The sequence below is a fragment of the Myotis nattereri genome (genome assembly GCF_964212035.1).
Source record: "Myotis nattereri genome assembly, chromosome: 12".
Classification (NCBI taxonomy): Eukaryota; Metazoa; Chordata; class Mammalia; order Chiroptera; family Vespertilionidae; genus Myotis; species Myotis nattereri.
In genome coordinates, this window is record NC_138087.1 from 8,142,652 (window position 1) to 8,161,332 (window position 18,681).

Consider the following 18,681-nt stretch of genomic DNA (forward strand, 5'->3'; position numbering starts at 1 on the left):
CAAAATGTTATGTATCCGTATAAAAAAATTTTGAAAACATTATACTAAGTGAAAGAAACAGTCACAAAGACCACAGATTATACAATATGATTTATTTGAAATGTCCAGTCTAAGCCAATCTATAGAGACAAAATGTAGATTAGTAACCACTAGGGCGGAGCTGGGGGTATGTTGGGAGAGGGGTGTGTGATAGTTAATGATAGGGAGTTTTTTTTAAGTGATAAAGATGTTCTAAAATTGACTGTGGTGATGATTGCACAATAGTGAATATACTAAAAAACACTGACTACTTTAAATGAGTGACTTGTAAGGTATGTGATTTTTATTTCCATGAAGTTGTTTTTGAAAAGGACACCAGAAAAACGGGCATTTTCATATCTTTTATGTCTATTACAGAAATTGAATTCATAATTAAAAACCAGACACAAAGAAACCCATAGGCAAACTTGCTTTAACAATATATTTTCCAAACACTTAAAGAGGAAATAACAACTATCTTAAACTCTTGCATAAAACAGAAAATAGAAAACCATTTTATGAGTATAATATTGATGCTAAGACATTACATGAAAAGAAAAGTCCAGGCCAATTACCTCTCCATTAATGCATACTGAGAAATACTAATTGAAATACCAACAAATTGAATCCAAGACATATTAAAGGGATAGTACTTCATGACCAGGTGGGAATTATCTCAAGAATGCAATGAATCAATATAATTCACCCCTTTAACACAATAAAGGAATAAAATTTTATTATCTCACTAGATGCAGAAAAACACTTGACAGAATTTAATACCTATATGTCATAAACATGTTAAGAAAACTAAAAACAGAAAAAGAACTTCCTTATTATTATTTTTTTAAAATCCTCACTCAAGGATATTTTTTCCATTGATTTTTAGAGAGAGTGGAAGAGAGAGGGAGAAACAGAGAGAAAGACCAATGTGAGAGAGACACACTGATTGGTTGCCTCCTGCATGCCCCGACCAGGGCCAGATTGAACCTGGGACCCTTCAGTCCACAGGCCAACACTGTATCCGCTGAGCCAAACCAGCTAGGGCAGAATCTCTTCATTCTAACAAAGGACATATACAAAAGAAACCAGAAATATTGAGTACTTTCCCCCTCAGGTGAGGTATAAGAAAAGGATTTCTGTTATTATCACTTGTATTCAACGTTGTTCTGAAAGTACAAGAATAAAGCTTAAAAAGAAATTAAAGACATAAAGATTGGAAAAGAAGTAAAATTTTTTTATTTTTAAAAGACCTAATTGTGCATATTTAAAATAAAAAAGAATCTACAAACAAGATATTAAAATAAATTATTAGATATGAAATTAATGAATACATTTTATTACACTTTACAGATATTGTGTTTTTTTCCAAAATTGAAGTTAAGACCTCCACCAAAAACATGACTCACTGAAGGCTAAAATACTGGTTAGCATTTTTTGGCAATAAACTATTTTTCAATTAAGATATGTACAATCTTTTTGATAATGCTATTGCACACTTTATAGACTATAGTTTAGTGTAAACAACTTTTATATGCACTGGGAAACCAAAAAAATCATGTGACCCACTTTACTGTGATATTTGCTTTATTCAGGTGTAGAATCAAACCCGCAATATTTCTGAGGTATGCCTGTATTTAAAAATACATTGTATTTTAATAAACCAACAATAAACAATTAGAAAATAAAAAATAGTATTATTAACAATATCAAAATAGACCAAATACATAGGGATAAATCTACTGAAACATGTCAAAGACTTCATCTGTAATCTGAAAAACTACCCAGCAGGATTTTCTGTGGAAACTGACAATACTTCTTTTCTTTCTTTCTTTTTTTTTAATCTAGAGGAAGGGAAAGGGAGAGAGAAACATCAATGATGAGAGAGAGTCATTGATTGGCTGCCTCCTGCACGCCCCCTACTGGGGATCAAGCCCGAAACCCAGGCATGTCCCCTGACTGGAAATCAAACTATGGCTACTGGTTCATAGGTCAATGCTCTGAGCTGCCGCTGCCTGGCAAAGTAGGTTTTTTTGTTTTATTTTTTTAATCCCCACCTGAGGATACTTCTCCATTATAGAGAGTGGAAGGGAGGGGGAGAGACAGAGAGAAACATCAATGTGAGAAAGACATATCTATTGGTTGCCTTCCTCATGTGTCCCAACTGGGGTCAGGGATCAAGCCTGCAACCAAGGTATGTGCCCTTGACCAGAACTGAACCTGGGACCCTTCAGTCCACAGGCTAACGTTCTGTCCACTGTGCCAAACCAGCTAGGGTGAAACTGACAATCTATAATAATAAAAGCGTAATATGCTAATTAGACCGGGTGTCCTTCCGGACAAAGCCGTGGTGGCGGGGGCCAAGCCCCTTGCACGAATTTTGTGCATCAGGCCTCTAGTATTTCTACAAAAATGCAAAGGACCAAAATTAGCCAATAAGTTTTTTATTAACTTTAAGGCCTTACGCTACCATATTTCATGATTTACTACAATGCAATAGTAATTATGACAGTGAAGTACTAGCAAAGGGATAAATAATTGGATCAAAGGAATAGAATACAGTGTAGACATAGACACACACACACAGTCATTTGATTGACAACAGAGGCCCTGCTGCAATTCAGTGGACAGAGGATCGTCTTTTAAAGAAATGTTACCAGAGTAACTTGATATCCATATGGAAACATGAGCCTTGACATGATATCACACACTGAAGCAATTCCAGGTGGCCAAGCTTAAGTCATCAAGCATCTGCTAAAGCATAAAATACCTTCATGATCTTGGGGTAGAGGAACACCTTTCAACCATGACACACAGAGGACTACCATTAAAGAAGACACTGACACTGACCTTTGAGGACTTCCTGACTTCACAACTTAACTATAAAGCAACAGAATCAAGACAATCTATTTCTGGATATATATCCACAAGAATTAAAGGCCAGGTCTCGAAGAGATATTGGTATACCTTTATCCATAGCAGTATTAGTCACAATAGTCAAAAGGTGGAAGTGCCTGGCCAGTGTTGCTCAGTCAGAGCATGGCCCAAGCACCAAAGGATTGTGGGTCGATTCCTGGTCAAGGGCACTTACCTGGTTGTAGGTTTGTTCCCCAGTCCTGGTTGGGGCGCATGTGGGAGGCAACCAATGTGTCCCTCACATTGACGTTTCTCTCTCTCTCTCCCCCCACTCCCTTCCTCCTTCCCTCCCTCCCTCCCTCCCTCCCTCCCTCCCTCCCTCCCTCCCTCCCTCCCTCCCTTCCTTCCTTCCTTCCTCTCTCTCAAAAAAAATCCATGGAAAAAATATATCCTAGAGGTGAGGATTAACGACAACAACAACAAAAAGGTGGAAGCACCCTAGGTGTCCATCACTGGATGAATGGATAAATACACACAATACAATATTATTTAGCCTTAATATGGAAGTATATTCTGATATATGCTACAACATGGATGAACTTTTGAGAACTTATGCTAATGAAATAAGCCAGTCACAAAAAGACAAACACCATACGATTCCACTTCTATGAGTAGTGGAATTCATAGATAGAAAGTACAATGGTGTTTGCCAGGGGCTGAAGGAATGGGGAATTGCTATTTAATGGATCTAGACCTTTAGGTTTGCAAGATGAAAACAATTCTGGAGATTGGATGCACAACAATATGAATGTACTTAACACTACTAAACTCTACACTTAAAAAATGGCTAAAATGGAACATTTCATGCTACCTGCATCTTACCACAATTAAAAATAAAATTAAAAAAAAAAAAAGGTAAAGAGCCAGGTGCCCTAGCTTCACAGGCTGCCATAACCAAACACCAGACTAGTGGTTTAACCAACAGAGGTATTTCCTCCCAGTTCTAGAGGCTGGACGTGTGTGAGGCATCAGCATGGTGTATTCTGGTGAGGCTTTCTTCCTGGCTTACAGACGGCCACCTGCTCACTGTCCGTGCATGGACTTTGCTCAGAGCCTGATGCCCCCATTTAACTTTCTTTACCCCCTGAAAGCTCTGTCTCCAAATACAGTAGCATTAGGGGTTAGGGCTCCAGCACATGAATTGGGGGTGGGGGTGGGGGTGGGGGTGGGGGGCAGAACAGGACACAGCTCAGTCCACAGCACCAGGTGAACACAATGAAAATATGGTTCAATCCAGAGAAGACAATGAGAACATACTAAGAGGCAGAGCCAGGAACAAGCTAAACGAGGTTTGGCTTTGCTTTAGAATAAAGTTACATACTGAATTTTTTAATGTTATATTTCCCACTAGATCAGCAGTTCTCAACCTGTGGGTCGTTGGGGGTCGAACGACCCTTTCACAGAGGTCGTCTAAGACCATTGGAAAACACATATATAATTACATATTGATTTTCTGATTAATCACTATGCTTTAATTATGTTTAATTTGTAACAATAATTTGGGGGTCACCACAACATGAGGAACTGTATGAAAGGGCCGCGGCATTAGGAAGGTTGAGAACCACTGCACTAGATTGTTAACATTAAGAAAGAAAACTATTGCCGAAACCGGTTTGGCTCAGTGGATAGAGCATCGGCCTGCGGACTGAAAGGTCCCAGGTTCGATTCCGGTCAAGGGCATGTACCTGGGTTGCGGGCACATCCCTGGTGGGGGATGTGCAGGAGGCAGCTGATCGATGTTTCTCTCTCATCGATGTTTCTGACTCTCTATCTCTCTCTCCCTTCCTCTCTGTAAAAAATCAATAAAAATATATTTAAAAAAAAAAAAAAGAAAGAAAACTATCTGTGTTGTTTAAGCGCGACTATAACACATGTCAATTCGCTGGAACATCTTGGCTGTCAGCAAATAAACGTCAATCAAGCTAGAGCAGCAATGAAGGGAAAGGAGAAAGGGGAAGGGGCAGTGCCTCCAAAGCCTGACGTGGTCACTTTGAGAGACAGAATGTTACTGCCCATGGGTGCGGAGCCACTGAGGTGATTCACACGCGGGAGGGACATTACCTCAGGAGCGGTCAGGTGAACAGCCCGTGTGAAATGTGTGTGAGGAGGTGAGGAAAGAAGTGGGCAGAGTAGTAGAGAAGCTATTCCAACAGTTCAGTGGAGAGACCATAAGATAGGGGAATGAAGTAGAGAAATGTATTTAAAGACATTAGGTGGAACCATATAAAAGTGCTATTATTTCTGACAGACTCAAGTAGAAAAAGTAGCAAAACATGATTACTGACCAGCATCGACAGGAGTTGAGAAAGAAAGAGTGAGAGCGAGAGCAAGAGCAAGGGGACCCACGGATGGATGCACCCACTTTTGTGGCTTGGGTGTCTGGCAAAATAGGGTTTACCAGGGAATAGGGAAAGATGAGGAAAAGTAGTTTGGGAAGGACTGGCAATGTTGGCTTGTACTTTGAATCAGTTGTGCTGCAGACACCTACAGAGAGATGCTAAGTCAGTTATGTCCAATGTGGTAGGCACCAGCCACATGTGGCCATTTAAAACTTAAAAATTCAGTTCCTCAGTCAAAGAATCCACATCTCAAGTGTTCAACAGGTGCAGGTGGCTCGTGCCACCACTCTGGACAGGGCAGGTATAGCCCCTTTCCATCCTCACCCAAAGTGCCATGGCCAGAGGGGGCCACAGGGCCACCTTTGGGAGAACGAGTCAGAGAGGGGAAGGGATGAGTCAAGACCAGTTGGAAGGGTAGTGAGAAAGGATGGAAACGTGGATGACACACGTGCAAGGGCAAGAGAAGGACGTGGCTCCATGAAATGAGTGAGAGGCAGGACAGCCGCAGAGGAGGGGGCAGACGCTAACAAGAGACAAAAGTTCTTCCAGAGGGAGGAGTGCGGGCAGTCAGGCGCTGCACACGGGTCTAGTGAGGTGAGGACGAGGCAGGACCCATGTAATTTGACGGTGATTAGGTCACCGGTGGGTGCAGGGCATGGGTGTGGGAGGAGAGACATCAAGGCCTCATGCAAAGGTGTGAATGGAAAGTGTGGCAACATCTGCCAGAGAATAGAACGGACAACTCGTTTATGGCAGGTACTTGGGAGAAATATTTATGGAGAAATATTTTAAGGATGTGGATCTTTAGATCATTCACACTGACCTCCAGCTAGTCTAAGAATGATTTCTGAATTCTACAGGATGGTCAGGAAAATATCTAACTTCTGTTTTAGTTACCTGGACAACTGGAAGCCCTGCATTGGCAATGTGTCCTCTGCTTCCACTGAGGAGGGAGTGAAAACAACCTCCTGCATTCATTGCAGGGATGTTATTAGAAAGATGTGCACTATCACCATGGAGACCAACAGACATTTCTTCCTGACTTGGAGGATTTTAGGTCCCATGAGGAATGTTTGGCTTACGCTTGTTATCGACACACATCTTTAAACTAATATTGTGTGTCCAACCCTGACATGCCTATCAGAAAAGTCAGGAAGAAATGTGCAGCTACACTTCGGAAAATCTGCGACATGAGGACGTGCATCTACCTACACGACAACTCTGCTGTGCTATTCACCGGCTTTCCTCTATCTTCCTTCAATGATGCCGGCACATTTTCTAGTTCTATTTGTCCATATCAATATATGGTTCTTTAACCATTGATAAAATCCACTGTAAAAAGGGTGTTAATAAATAACTCACCTGAGGTTTGTTCATTCTCTGCTGCTCTCGGGAGAGTGTGGAGACTGTGAAGGATATGCTGGGGGCAAGGAGAGAGGAATGGAGTCGTGAGAGGTCTGGTGCGCTTCTGTGTCACTTGCCCAAAAGTCTCACCACCCCCGCCGGGGCTCGGCCTGCCTGTGGGAATGTTTCTATGGCCCTTGAGAAGGGCAGGCAGCAGCACGCAGAGACCACGCTCCCGGAAATGCGCATCTCTGACATGAGCGCATGGATGTCACCTTGCTGTTTTTTATTGGGTGATTGTAAATTATGTTACTATTGATTTTAAAAAAGTACGTTCCCTCTGACTAATGTAATTAATGATGTTATTAAATACAATGGTAATATTAATCCTGTCTTGATTTTTTGTTATTTGTTAATATTGTCATTACTTACACCTTGAGTTAGAAAATCAACAGAAAGTGGAAAAGAATGATAAGATACATACTGATTAAAAAATGTAAAATCTTTTTGTTCTAATTTGTTGAAATTTCTCAAAAAGCCTTTTTTTTCTCTCAGCTAAGTTTCCCTTTTTATTCTCCTCCCGATGCCTAAATTCCTGAGTCTTATTTCTCTTGAATCTGCTTTGTTTTTGAATTTTTAAAAAATGTATTGAATTTATTGGGGTGACATTAGTTAATAAAACTATATACGTTTTAGGTATAGAATTCTATAGTAGATCATTTGTATACTGTATTGAATGTTCACTACTCAAAGTCAAGTCTCCTTCCATCACCATTTATCCCTCCTCTACCCTCTTCTACCTTGTCCTAGCTCCCAAAAGTCTTATTAAAAATAAAAAAGACTTTCGATAAGACACTTCTAGTGACTTACCTGTGACAGAATGAATAGCACAGTGCTTTGCTCCTAGTTCTGTCCTGTCGACCAGGGGACGTACATCCCAGGTTCGACACTTTTAAGGTTTCAAGAGTTGGAAACAGAAATCCCTTCCTAGACTATCATTTTGTGATTGTATCTGTTCAGGATAAAGGAAGCTTCAGCATATCTCTGGGTGCCACATGTGATGGACATGATATGAGAATGGCTCAGGATCCGGGAAGAAGGAAGAAGGAAAAGAATGGAGGGCTATTTCAGTAGAAGACCGATTTCCTTGGCCATGGCTGTGGCTTTTCCTGTGCAGCCTGACAGTCACCCATCGCTCTCAGCCCCAGCTTCCCACCTTCTGCAGGCTGGTCCAGTTTCCGCTGTCACCTGGGCTTCTGGATGTGGGGACATCACCAAGTCTGGCTGCCTCTGGACAAGGTGACTAAGGACTGCTGCTGGTGGAGCAAATCCAGATGCGCTCCGTTCCGAGTTCTCCAGCAGCTGTTCTGAAGCTCTGGTGAGTCCCAACCGGGGTTCTTCCAGGTGGGACGCCTGTCCCTATGGCTCCCTCCTTCCTGCCACGCAAGAGCCACTTTGTTCCAGCGATGTTGAGACGTAGGCCTAGGAAGCAAATCCATCTCAGTGTTTCTCCACTTCAACACTGCTGACCCGTGGGCTGGCTAGGTCTTTATCGTGGGGGCTGCCCGTCAGTGCGGGCTGTCTAGCAGCAATGCCGGCCCCTACTCACCAGGTGCTAGCGGCACCCTCCTCCCAGCCGTGACACCAAACACATCTCTAGACATTTCAAAAGTCCTCTGAGGAGCAAATCACCCTAGTGACATGATCGCGCTACACCAGATTCTCTTGGAATTCACTAGACTGTTCTATCCATTACTGTAGCCACTGGCCACATCCTGCTACTGAGCACCTGAAATGTGGCTAGCGCCGCAAGGTGAATAAAGACATTCTGCACGTTAAGATAAAGGCAACAGATCCTCACTTAACACCCTCGACAGGTTCTTGGAAGTGGCAGCTTTAAGTGAAATGGTGTGTCACAATCCATTTGAACACGGGCTAATTGAGATAAGCAAGAGTTAAGTTCCTATGGCTTATTTCTGGTCATAAAAACATCACCAAACTTCTACATAAAGACCCCAAATACCCCCAATACTAAACATTGATATAAATGTGAGCTACATATGTTTTTAAGACAGATTAATGAAAACAAGTAAGATGATTGTTCTAGTCTAGCCTGCTTATTCAGGTTCAGGGTGTCCAGAGCGTCCCAGCAGCTCGGTGCAAGGCAGGACCCCTGGCCCCGACAGGACACCCTTCCAATCGCAGGGCAGCTCACACCACATGCCCTCACTCACGCCCTCACTCAGGCCGGGACAGTGCAGACATGTCAGCTAACCTAACCTCACACGCCCTCACTCAGGCCGGGACAGTGCAGACATGTCAGCTAACCTAACCTCACACACCCCCACTCAGGCCGGGACAGTGCAGACATGTCAGCTAACCTAACCTGCACATCTTTGGGGCGTGGGAGGAAATGGAAGTCCCTGGCGAAAACCCACGCACACGGGGCAGAACGTGCAAACTCCTCCACACAGTGGGGCAGCTGGAATTGATTCATTCGCCTCCTTCACCAACGTTATTACAAAGCGCTGTTGTTAAATGCCATTATTCAAGGGCCTGCTGTAGGTTCTTAAAATTATCTTCACATGTTTCTTTTAGTTTTTAATGTGGCCACTAGAGCCTTTGCCGTTGTATCTGAGGCGCACCGTATCTTTCTATCGGGCGCGAGCACTGCCCTGGGCTATCAGATTGTGCCTCTGAAGGCAGACACGGCCTGGGGGGCAGCAGGAGCCCCCAGAGGCTTTGGAGACATGCAGAAACCCCAGAGTACATACACCTGCCGCAGAGGGAGGTCGGCTGGCACTGACTTTATAATCCCGGTGCTGGGGGTCGCTCTCTGCGAGGGCTGTGCAGGCTACAGCGGGGCTCAGGCAGGCGGGGCAGGGCGGCTGCATGTGGTGAGCAGACCGGCACTTGCCTCCTGGCCCCTCGCCTTGGTGACGGTCCGTACACTGACTCCTCCGAGCCCACGCTCGCACTTTCTGATGACGCGGTAATAACTCCAGAGAGGGTGGCTGTGAGAATTAAATGAAACACTAAACGAAAAGAACAACCCTCTCTTCCAAACGGGCTGGGAGCCAACATGTAACGGCGGCCTATGAATCAGTGCTTATTAGTGCCCATCAACTAGCACGAGGTTAAACAAATACTGTCCAAGGAACGATTCTCTCTCTGAACAACGTCACAACGCAGTTTTAACTAATTTTTCCCCCCAAATGACAAACCTCACCCAGGCCCAAGCATCTGCACTCACCCGCTCTTCCAGCTCCTGCCTCGGCCTCTCTGCAGACCCGCGGCCAGCGAGCTGGGCCTGAGATTCAGGTCAGCGTCCCCCTCCCTCCAGGTTCAGGTCAGCGCCCCCCTCCCTCCAGGTTCAGGTCAGCGCCCCCCTCCCTCCAGGTTCAGGTCAGCGCCCCCCTCCCTCCAGGTTCACGGTCAGCGCTACACGCGCCCCCCTCCCTCCAGGTTCAGGTCAGCGCTACACGCGCCCCCCTCCCTCCAGGTTCACGGTCAGTGCTACACGCGCCCCCCTCCCTCCAGGTTCAGGTCAGCGCTACACGCGCCCCCCTCCCTCCAGGTTCAGGTCAGCGCCCCCCTCCCTCCAGGTTCAGGTCAGCGCTACACGCGCCCCCCTCCCTCCAGGTTCACGGTCAGCACCCCCCTCCCTCCAGGTTCACGGTCAGCGCCCCCCTCCCTCCAGGTTCACGGTCAGCGCCCCCCTCCCTCCAGGTTCACGGTCAGCACCCCCCTCCCTCCAGGTTCACGGTCAGCGCCCCCCTCCCTCCAGGTTCACGGTCAGCGCTACACGCGCCCCCCTCCCTCCAGGTTCAGGTCAGCGCTACACGCGCCCCCCTCCCTCCAGGTTCACGGTCAGTGCTACACGCGCCCCCCTCCCTCCAGGTTCAGGTCAGCGCTACACGCGCCCCCCTCCCTCCAGGTTCAGGTCAGCGCCCCCCTCCCTCCAGGTTCAGGTCAGCGCTACACGCGCCCCCCTCCCTCCAGGTTCACGGTCAGCACCCCCCTCCCTCCAGGTTCACGGTCAGCGCCCCCCTCCCTCCAGGTTCACGGTCAGCGCCCCCCTCCCTCCAGGTTCACGGTCAGCACCCCCCTCCCTCCAGGTTCACGGTCAGCGCCCCCCTCCCTCCAGGTTCACGGTCAGCGCCCCCCTCCCTCCAGGTTCACGGTCAGCACCCCCCTCCCTCCAGGTTCACGGTCAGCGCCCCCCTCCCTCCAGGTTCACGGTCAGCGCCCCCCTCCCTCCAGGTTCACGGTCAGTGCTACACGCGCCCCCCTCCCTCCAGGTTCAGGTCAGCGCCCCCCTCCCTCCAGGTTCACGGTCAGCGCCCCCCTCCCTCCAGGTTCACGGTCAGCGCTACACGCGCCCCCCTCCCTCCAGGTTCAGGTCAGCGCTACACTCGCCCCCCCTCCCTCCGCCCCGGCCGGATTTCCCAGGCCTGCGCGGGGGCTCCCGCACTCCCGCCCGCTTCCAGCATCTTCTGACCCAACTGAGACCCACCTGCGCCCTGGAGGCCGGGGGCTGGCCCGCCCCACCCGCTTCCAGGGGACCCCAGGCCTGGCCCCTGGAGAGGCGGTGGCAGCCCCCAAAGCTCTCACCTGCCTGCAAACCCTCGGCGCCAGCGAGCCGGACAGGACAGTGGCGGGTGGTCGCACATGCGCAGAGGAAAGCACAGGCGGTAGGTTCCCACAATGCTGCGCGAGGGTGTGTGTGTGTGTGTGTGTGTGTGTGTGTGTGTGTGTGTGTGTGTTTGTGTGTGTTAATAAGGTGCTATTAACAGTCTACTGGTAACTGGAGAGCAGATTCTACAACAGACCCAGAGGTAAGGGCTAAACTTTCACAGTGTGAGGTCCTCGATTGGGTCCTGACCGGAGAAAACAAAACATTGGGGAACAATGTGGAAATTGGTATAGGACTGGTATTAAGGGAAGTAATCATTACTTTTGTTCATTCTTATAACAACACTGGGATTATCTAGGCAAGTTTACTTTCTGCGAGATGCATATTAAAGTACTTAGCATTGTTTTATTTATTTGTAATTAACTAGAAAGGCAAATATAGGAAAATGTTATCATGTTCTACCTCTAGAATACTAGTATTCTCATTTTACTGTTTTCTACTTTTCTATGTGTTTGGAAACTAATATAAAGTGAAACTTTTGAACTGTTCAAAGTGTACCTTTTAAGGTAAAGACATATGAGTCAAATGCCAAAACTAAAACAATCTAGCATGAGTTTCATGTGCTTTATTCAGGTGAGAACAAACCACAGAACGGGGAAGTACATGCCTAGCAAGCAATGGATCGCTCTTCCGATGGATTTTGGACAAGAGCAAGTGTTACAGCGCGCTTGAAGGGGCAACAGGAAACGGCATGATTGCTAGATCAGAGATTTCCTCACATGCAAGGTCCTAGCTTCTAGGGTGGAGTAAGCTAACAAACGCTGAGGTGGGGTTGTGATTAATGTGGTAGGTTCCTTAACAGATGTTCCGCATAAGTCCAGTCTGACTTAGTTTAGATTTGTAAGATAAGCCCCCTTTCTTATGTTACACATACATCCGGGGTCATGATTTATCAAGGTCAGCTCATTGAGCAGCAAATGTACCACTCTGCGGCAGAATGTTCATAGTAGGGAGGCTATAGGGATTGGGGCACAGAAAACAGACGGGAACGTTCGCTCTGCACTCTGCTCAATTCTGCTCTGAACGTAAAACTGCCCTGGAAGCCTCTTATTACGGGGAGAAAAGGACACAGAGCCATCCTGAAAGAGCTCCCAACGACCAAAGCTGGGACATATTTAGCAAAATGATAAATACAGGAATGGATTAGAGCCCAAGGGATGAAATAATCTCCAGGTGCCCATATAAACAAAAGGAAGGAATGAGTAAGGGACAGAGCCTCCTAGCAGAACTCCAATGAATAACTGTGGACGATGTCAATGCTGCAGCCAAATCCCATCAGCAACACACTTGCAATTGAGCAACTTGGATTTCAATAGGGTTGCAATGAGGTCGTTGCATGAAGCGTTTTAGTAAGAGAGTGCTAGGAAGGAAGTATAGGGTTTGAGCTCTGGTTAGTTCATTTTGCAGAGGTTCCAAGGCAGCGGAATTTGGTCGGGATTGGATGCTGCAACACATAAATCAGTAATAAAAGCTGCCGTCACTCATAGCAGCGGAGGGGCGTCTGGAATTGTGAGAGGGCACAGCAGGCTTGTTTCTGTCTGTCTAACAGCATCATGGTCACAGAATGCCTGGTCGGCTAGTGTTCTGCGGGATGACTTGCGTTCAACAGGAAAACACAGCTTTGAGCACCAAGAGAGCTCCCAGCAGCAGCTAGGCTCTAAGTGGCAGGCAGTTCCCGACGCCAGAGGTTGCTGTATACTCCTTGCTCAGTTTCATTGATCTGCTGGTCTGTTCTTTTACCAATATCACATTGTCTTACTACTGCAGCTTTATGGTAAGTCTTGAAGTTAGGTAAAGTCAATCTCCAGATTTTGTTCTTATCTTTCAATTTTGTATTGGCTCGTGTGGGTCTTTTGCTTCTCTACCTAAACTTTGGAATCAGTTTGTTTGTATCTACAAAATAACTTGGGATTTTGAATTTATTAACTTGGGAATCACATTGAATTTATGGATCAAATTTGGAAAAATTGACATTGTGGCAATATTGAGTCTTCCTATCTGTGAGGATGGAATACCTCTTCATTTGTTTATTCTTTCATCAGAGTTTTATAGTTTTCCTCATATAGATTTGTATATGTTTTATTAGATTTACGTTTAAGTATTTCATTTTTGTGGGGTGTTAATGTAATGGTATTGTGTCCTTAATTTCAAATTTCACTTATTCATTGCCAGAAAATAGGAAAACAATTGGCATTTGAATATTAACCTTATATCCTGCAATATTGCTGTAATTGCTTATTAGCTCCAGGAATATTTTTTGTAGATTCTTTCAAATGTTTTACATAGAGAGTCATGCCATTTGTGAACAAAATTGGTTTGATTTCTTTCTTTTCATCATGTATATATTTTATTTCCTTTATTTGCCTTATTATATTACTAGGACTTCCAGTACAATGTTGAAGAGGAATGGTGAGACGGGACATCCTTGCTTGTTCCTGATCTTAATGGGAAAGCTTCTAGTTTCTTGACATTAGTTGTAAGATTTTTGTGGATGATCTTTATCAAGTTGAGGAAGTTCCCCTCTATTCCTGGCTTACTGAGAATTTTTATTGTTAATAAGTTTGGATTTTGTTAAATCTTTTTCTAGATCTATTAATATGATCATATGCATTTTCTTCTTTAACCTATTGTATTGATGTGATAGGTAATATCACATTACTTGATTTTTAAATCTGGAACTAGCCTTGCATAAGTAGGATAAACCCCACTTGGTTGTGGTATATAATCCTCTTTATACATTGATTCCATTTGCTAATATTTTGTTGAGACTTTTTGCACCTATGTTAATGATAGATATTGGTCTGCAGTTTTCTTTTCTTGTGATGTCTTTGTTTGGCTTGGTATTAGGGCAGTGCTAATTGCCTGGAGAACAGATCACCAAGTATTCTTTTGCTTCTGTCTTCCGGAAGGGACTGTAGAAAATTGGTATGATCTGTTCTTTAAATGTTTGGTGGGATTCACAAGTGCACTCATCTGGGCCTGGCATATGTGTTGGAAGGTTAGAAATTATTGATTCAATTTCTCTAATAGATATAGGCCTATTCAGATTGTCTATTTCTTTTTATGTGAGTTTTATGTATTTCAGGGAATTGATCCATTTCATCTGGGTTTTCACATTTGTGGGCAGAGTTATTCATAGCATTCCTTTGTTATCCTTCTAATGTCCATGGCATCTGTAGTGATATCCCAACTTTCCTTTTTGATATTAGTAATTTGTGTCACCTCTCTTTTTTATTAGATTGGTTAGAGGTTAATCAATTTTATTTATCTTTTTCAAGAATTAGCTTTTGGTTTCATTGTTTTTCTCAGTTTTATTGATTTCTGCACTATTTCCTTTCTTCTGCTTACTTTGTATTTAATTTGTTCTTCTTTTTCTAGTTTCCTAAGATGGAATAATAGATGATTGACTTTAGACTTTTCTCTTTTCTAACATAGGCATACAAAGCTATACATGTTTCTCTAGGCCCTGTTTTCTCTGCACGCCACAAATTTTGATGTTGTATTTTCATTTATTTCAAAATATTTTATTTTATTTTTTTAAAATATATTTTATTGATTTTTTACAGAGAGAAGGGAGAGAGATAGAGAGTTAGAAACATCGATGAGAGAGAAACATCGATCAGCTGCCTCCTGCATATCCCCCACTGGGGAAGTGCCCTCAACCCAGGTACATGCCCTTGACCGGAATCGAACCTGGGACCCTTCAGTCTGCAGGCCGATGCTCTATCCACTGAGCCAAACCGGTTTCGGCCCAAAATATTTTAAAATTTCTCTTGAGAGGTCTTCTTTGACTCGGGTGTTGTTTAGAAGTATATTGCTTAAACTCCAACTATTTTGGAATTGTCCAGGTTTGTTTCTGTATTGATTACTAGTTTAATTCCATTGTGGGCTTAGGGCATACATTGTATCATTTCTATCCTTTTTAATTGGTTAAGGTGAGTTTTATGATGTAGAGTGTGGTCTACCTTGTTTAATTTTTATGTGAGCTTGAGAACAATGTGTATTCTTCTGTTGTTAGGTGAGTCTATAAATGTCAATTGATCAATGGTGCTGTTGGGTCCAGGTATGTATTTACTGATGTTGTGCCTGCTGGAAATGTGTATTTCTGTTAGAGGGCTAGCGAAGTCTCCAATGATAATAGTGTATACATTGCTCTTAGCAGTTCTATCAGGTTTTGCTTCATGTATTTTAATACTGATTCTTAAGGCACATACATATTAAGGATTGTTATGACTTCTTGGAGAATTGAACCCTTTATCAATATGTAAAGCCCCTTTTATCCCTGATAATTTTCCTTGCTCTGAAGTCTGCTCTGTCTGACTTAATATAGCTCCTATAATGTTATCTTGATTAGTGTTAGCATGTTACATTGTTCTCTATTCCTTTATTTTTAATCTATATGTGTCTTTTTATTAAACTAGACATATCATTGGGTCTTATTTTTTGGTGCACTCTGACAATCTTTATCTTTTAATTGGTATATTTAGACATTGACACTTAAAGTTATTATTGATAAGTTGGATGAATATCTACCATATTTGTTACTGTTTTCTATTTGTTGACCTGTTCTTTGTTCCTATTTTTGTTTTCCATTCCTTTTCTGCCTTCTGTGGGTTTAATTGAGCATCTTATATTATTCTATTTTCTCTCACTTTTTAGCATATCAGTTATGCTTCCTTCTGTACTTCTTTTCACGATTGCCCTAGAGATTGCAATATACATTTATAACTAACCTAAGGCCATTTAAAAGTAATGCAACATCACTGCATGGGGGGTTTGAGTACCTATAATAAACAAAAATTTCTAGTTCATTTTTCCTGGCTTTTGTGACATTACTGTCATTCATTTCACTCACATGTAAGCTGTGGTTACTGAATACATTGTTGTTCCCATTATTTTGAACAAGCTGTTGTGTGAAATCACTTCAGAATAAGAAAAATTGAATTTTATTTTACTATCATTCTTTTCTAACGCTCTTGCCTTACGTATGTAGATACAAGTTTCTGACCTATCCACATTTCCTTTTCTCTGGAGAACTATAGCGTTTCCTGCAAGGCAGGTTCCTGGTAGCACATTTCCTTAACTTTTAAAAATATATTTTTAAAAATTATTTTAGAAAGAGAGAGGGAGAGAATGAAAACATCAGTATCAGAGAGAAACATCAATAGGTTGCCTCCTGTACACACTCTGACAGGTGACCAATCTGCAACCCGGGCATGTGCGCTTGACCACAAATTGAACTGGCAACCTTTTGGTGCACAGAATGATGCTCAACCTACTGAGCCACACACACCAGGTCTTTTCCATTTTTGTTAGTTTGAAAAATTATTTATTTCTTCTTCACCTTCGAAGGATAATTTCCAGGAGCAAAATTCTAGGTTTGTGAGTTTTTTTCTCTCTCAACACTTTAAGTGTTTCTTTTCATTGTTTTCTTACTTGCATGGTTTCTGAGAAGTCAGATATCATTCTTACCTTTACTCTGGGTTATTGGTAGATGGTTACATGTCCCCTCCCCCTGCTTGGAAGTGCCCACATGAGGTCAAGCTGTGCATCAAGGCAGGCTGGTGCTAGTACCATGTCTTGGGCCTCTTCTTGATAGGTTTAGGGCATGCTGATGCCAGCTGCTGCTTGTTTGAGAGATTTTTAGCAAAGTCTGAAGCCTGAGTTAGGACAGGCCATTCATATGGAAAAGCCACTGCAAACAGCTTGGGTGGAGCTGCAAATTGGATGGGGTGGCATTTCAAAGAATCATCAGGGATGAGCGAACAGTGTAAGCCAGACTGATGGAAACTCAGATATGGCTGCCAGTCAGCTCTGTGATGGGGGAGTCTCAGCATAAGAACAATGACTGCTGTGAGCACCTCTGTCTGGGAGGAAGCTGCCCCTGAGTTCTTGCTCTGATGCCAGACAATATGGTTCCTCCTTATATGTCCCTGGATTCCCCTGAAACTGCTGCCTCAGTGCTAAAGCTCAGCAGTAGAAAGTCCATGTAGGTTTGTGTGCCAGCCCTTTATGAGGAACTTCCTCGGTCTCCAGCAGCCTCTGTACCACTCAGCTACAATTCCTACTAGTTTTTATAGCCTGAAACTATGGGGACTTCTCCCAGCTTTGGAACCCTGGGCTGGGAGTCTGATGTGGGGCTGGGACCCCTTGCTCCTCATGAGAGGTCTACTGATTAAAAAACATCACGTGTGAGTGTCGGACTGGCCCATTCCATGCCTCTGCCCCTCCTGCCAGTCTCAATGTGTTTTCTTCTTTACTTATATTCAGCCAGATTTCAGGCAGTTCTAAATGATGGTTGTTCTATATTTCAGTTGTAATTTTGATGTGGTTGTGGGAGGTGGAGAGTACCGGTATTTACCGATGCCACCATCTTGGTTCTTCTCTCATTTATTCTTGATGAGTCTGGTTAAATATTTATCTATTTTGTTTATCTTTTCAAAGAACCAGCTTTTGGTTTAATTGATCTTTTGTACTTTTTAAAAAATATTTTATTTCATTTATTTTACTCTAATCTTTATTATTTCCTACTCACTTTGGACTTTGTTGTATTTTTCTAGTCCTTTAGATGTAAGGTTAGATTGTTTATTTGAGATTTTGCTTGTTAGTAACGTTTCTGACATTGATCTTAGTAATGTTTTTTTCTGATACATCTTTTTGGTCAAGGGAAACAAAAGAAAAAAATAAACAAATGAGACCACATCAAACTAAATGTTTTTGAACAGTAAAGGAAACCATCAACAAAACACAAAGAAATCCTACCAATATGGACTTCTCCAATATTCACCAATGACACATCCAATGAGTTAATATCCAAAATGTATAAAGAACTCATACAATTTAACATTAAAAATTAGAGGACCTGAATAGAGACTTCTCCAAAGAAGATATACAGAAGGCCAATAGACCTGTGAAAAGATATTCAGCATCACTAATCATTAGATAAATTTAAATTAAAACTATAATGACATATTATCTCACACCTGTCGAAATGGCTATCATCAATAAATCAACAAACAACATGTGTTGGCAAGGATGTGGAGACAAGAGAACCCTTGTACACTGTTGGTAGGATTGCAACCACTATGGAAAATAGTATGGAGGTTTGTCACAAAATTAAAAATAGCATTCTACTACTGGATAGTAAGCCGTCGTGAACTGTTATTTACACTAGCATTCTGTGGATACATATTTTTGCAGTTTCTAAAAATATACTTTTTCATAGAGAAGTCTCAGTGTTGCACAAAATATGTTTATTAATAGACTCAAATATCTTTAGCTCCTCTGTAAAAGGAAGCCAAAGATGGAGATGCCTATGTTCAGTAATTAATGTTTCTGTTCTTTCTTTTTTTTTTTTTGTTCAACCTCACC

The 18,681-nt window shown here is 43.2% G+C and overlaps 1 long non-coding RNA gene across 1 annotated transcript; it reads right to left on the reverse strand.

Annotated features, from left to right (window-relative positions):
* Positions 1 to 1,629: 1,629 nt before the first annotated feature.
* LOC308527538 lies at positions 1,630 to 7,612 on the reverse strand. Its single transcript, XR_013996623.1, has 3 exons — positions 7,485 to 7,612; positions 6,633 to 6,690; positions 1,630 to 1,859 (listed from the first exon to the last, which is right to left on the reverse strand). It is a non-coding gene; the product is annotated as an uncharacterized lncRNA (long non-coding RNA).
* Positions 7,613 to 18,681: the final 11,069 nt, after the last annotated feature.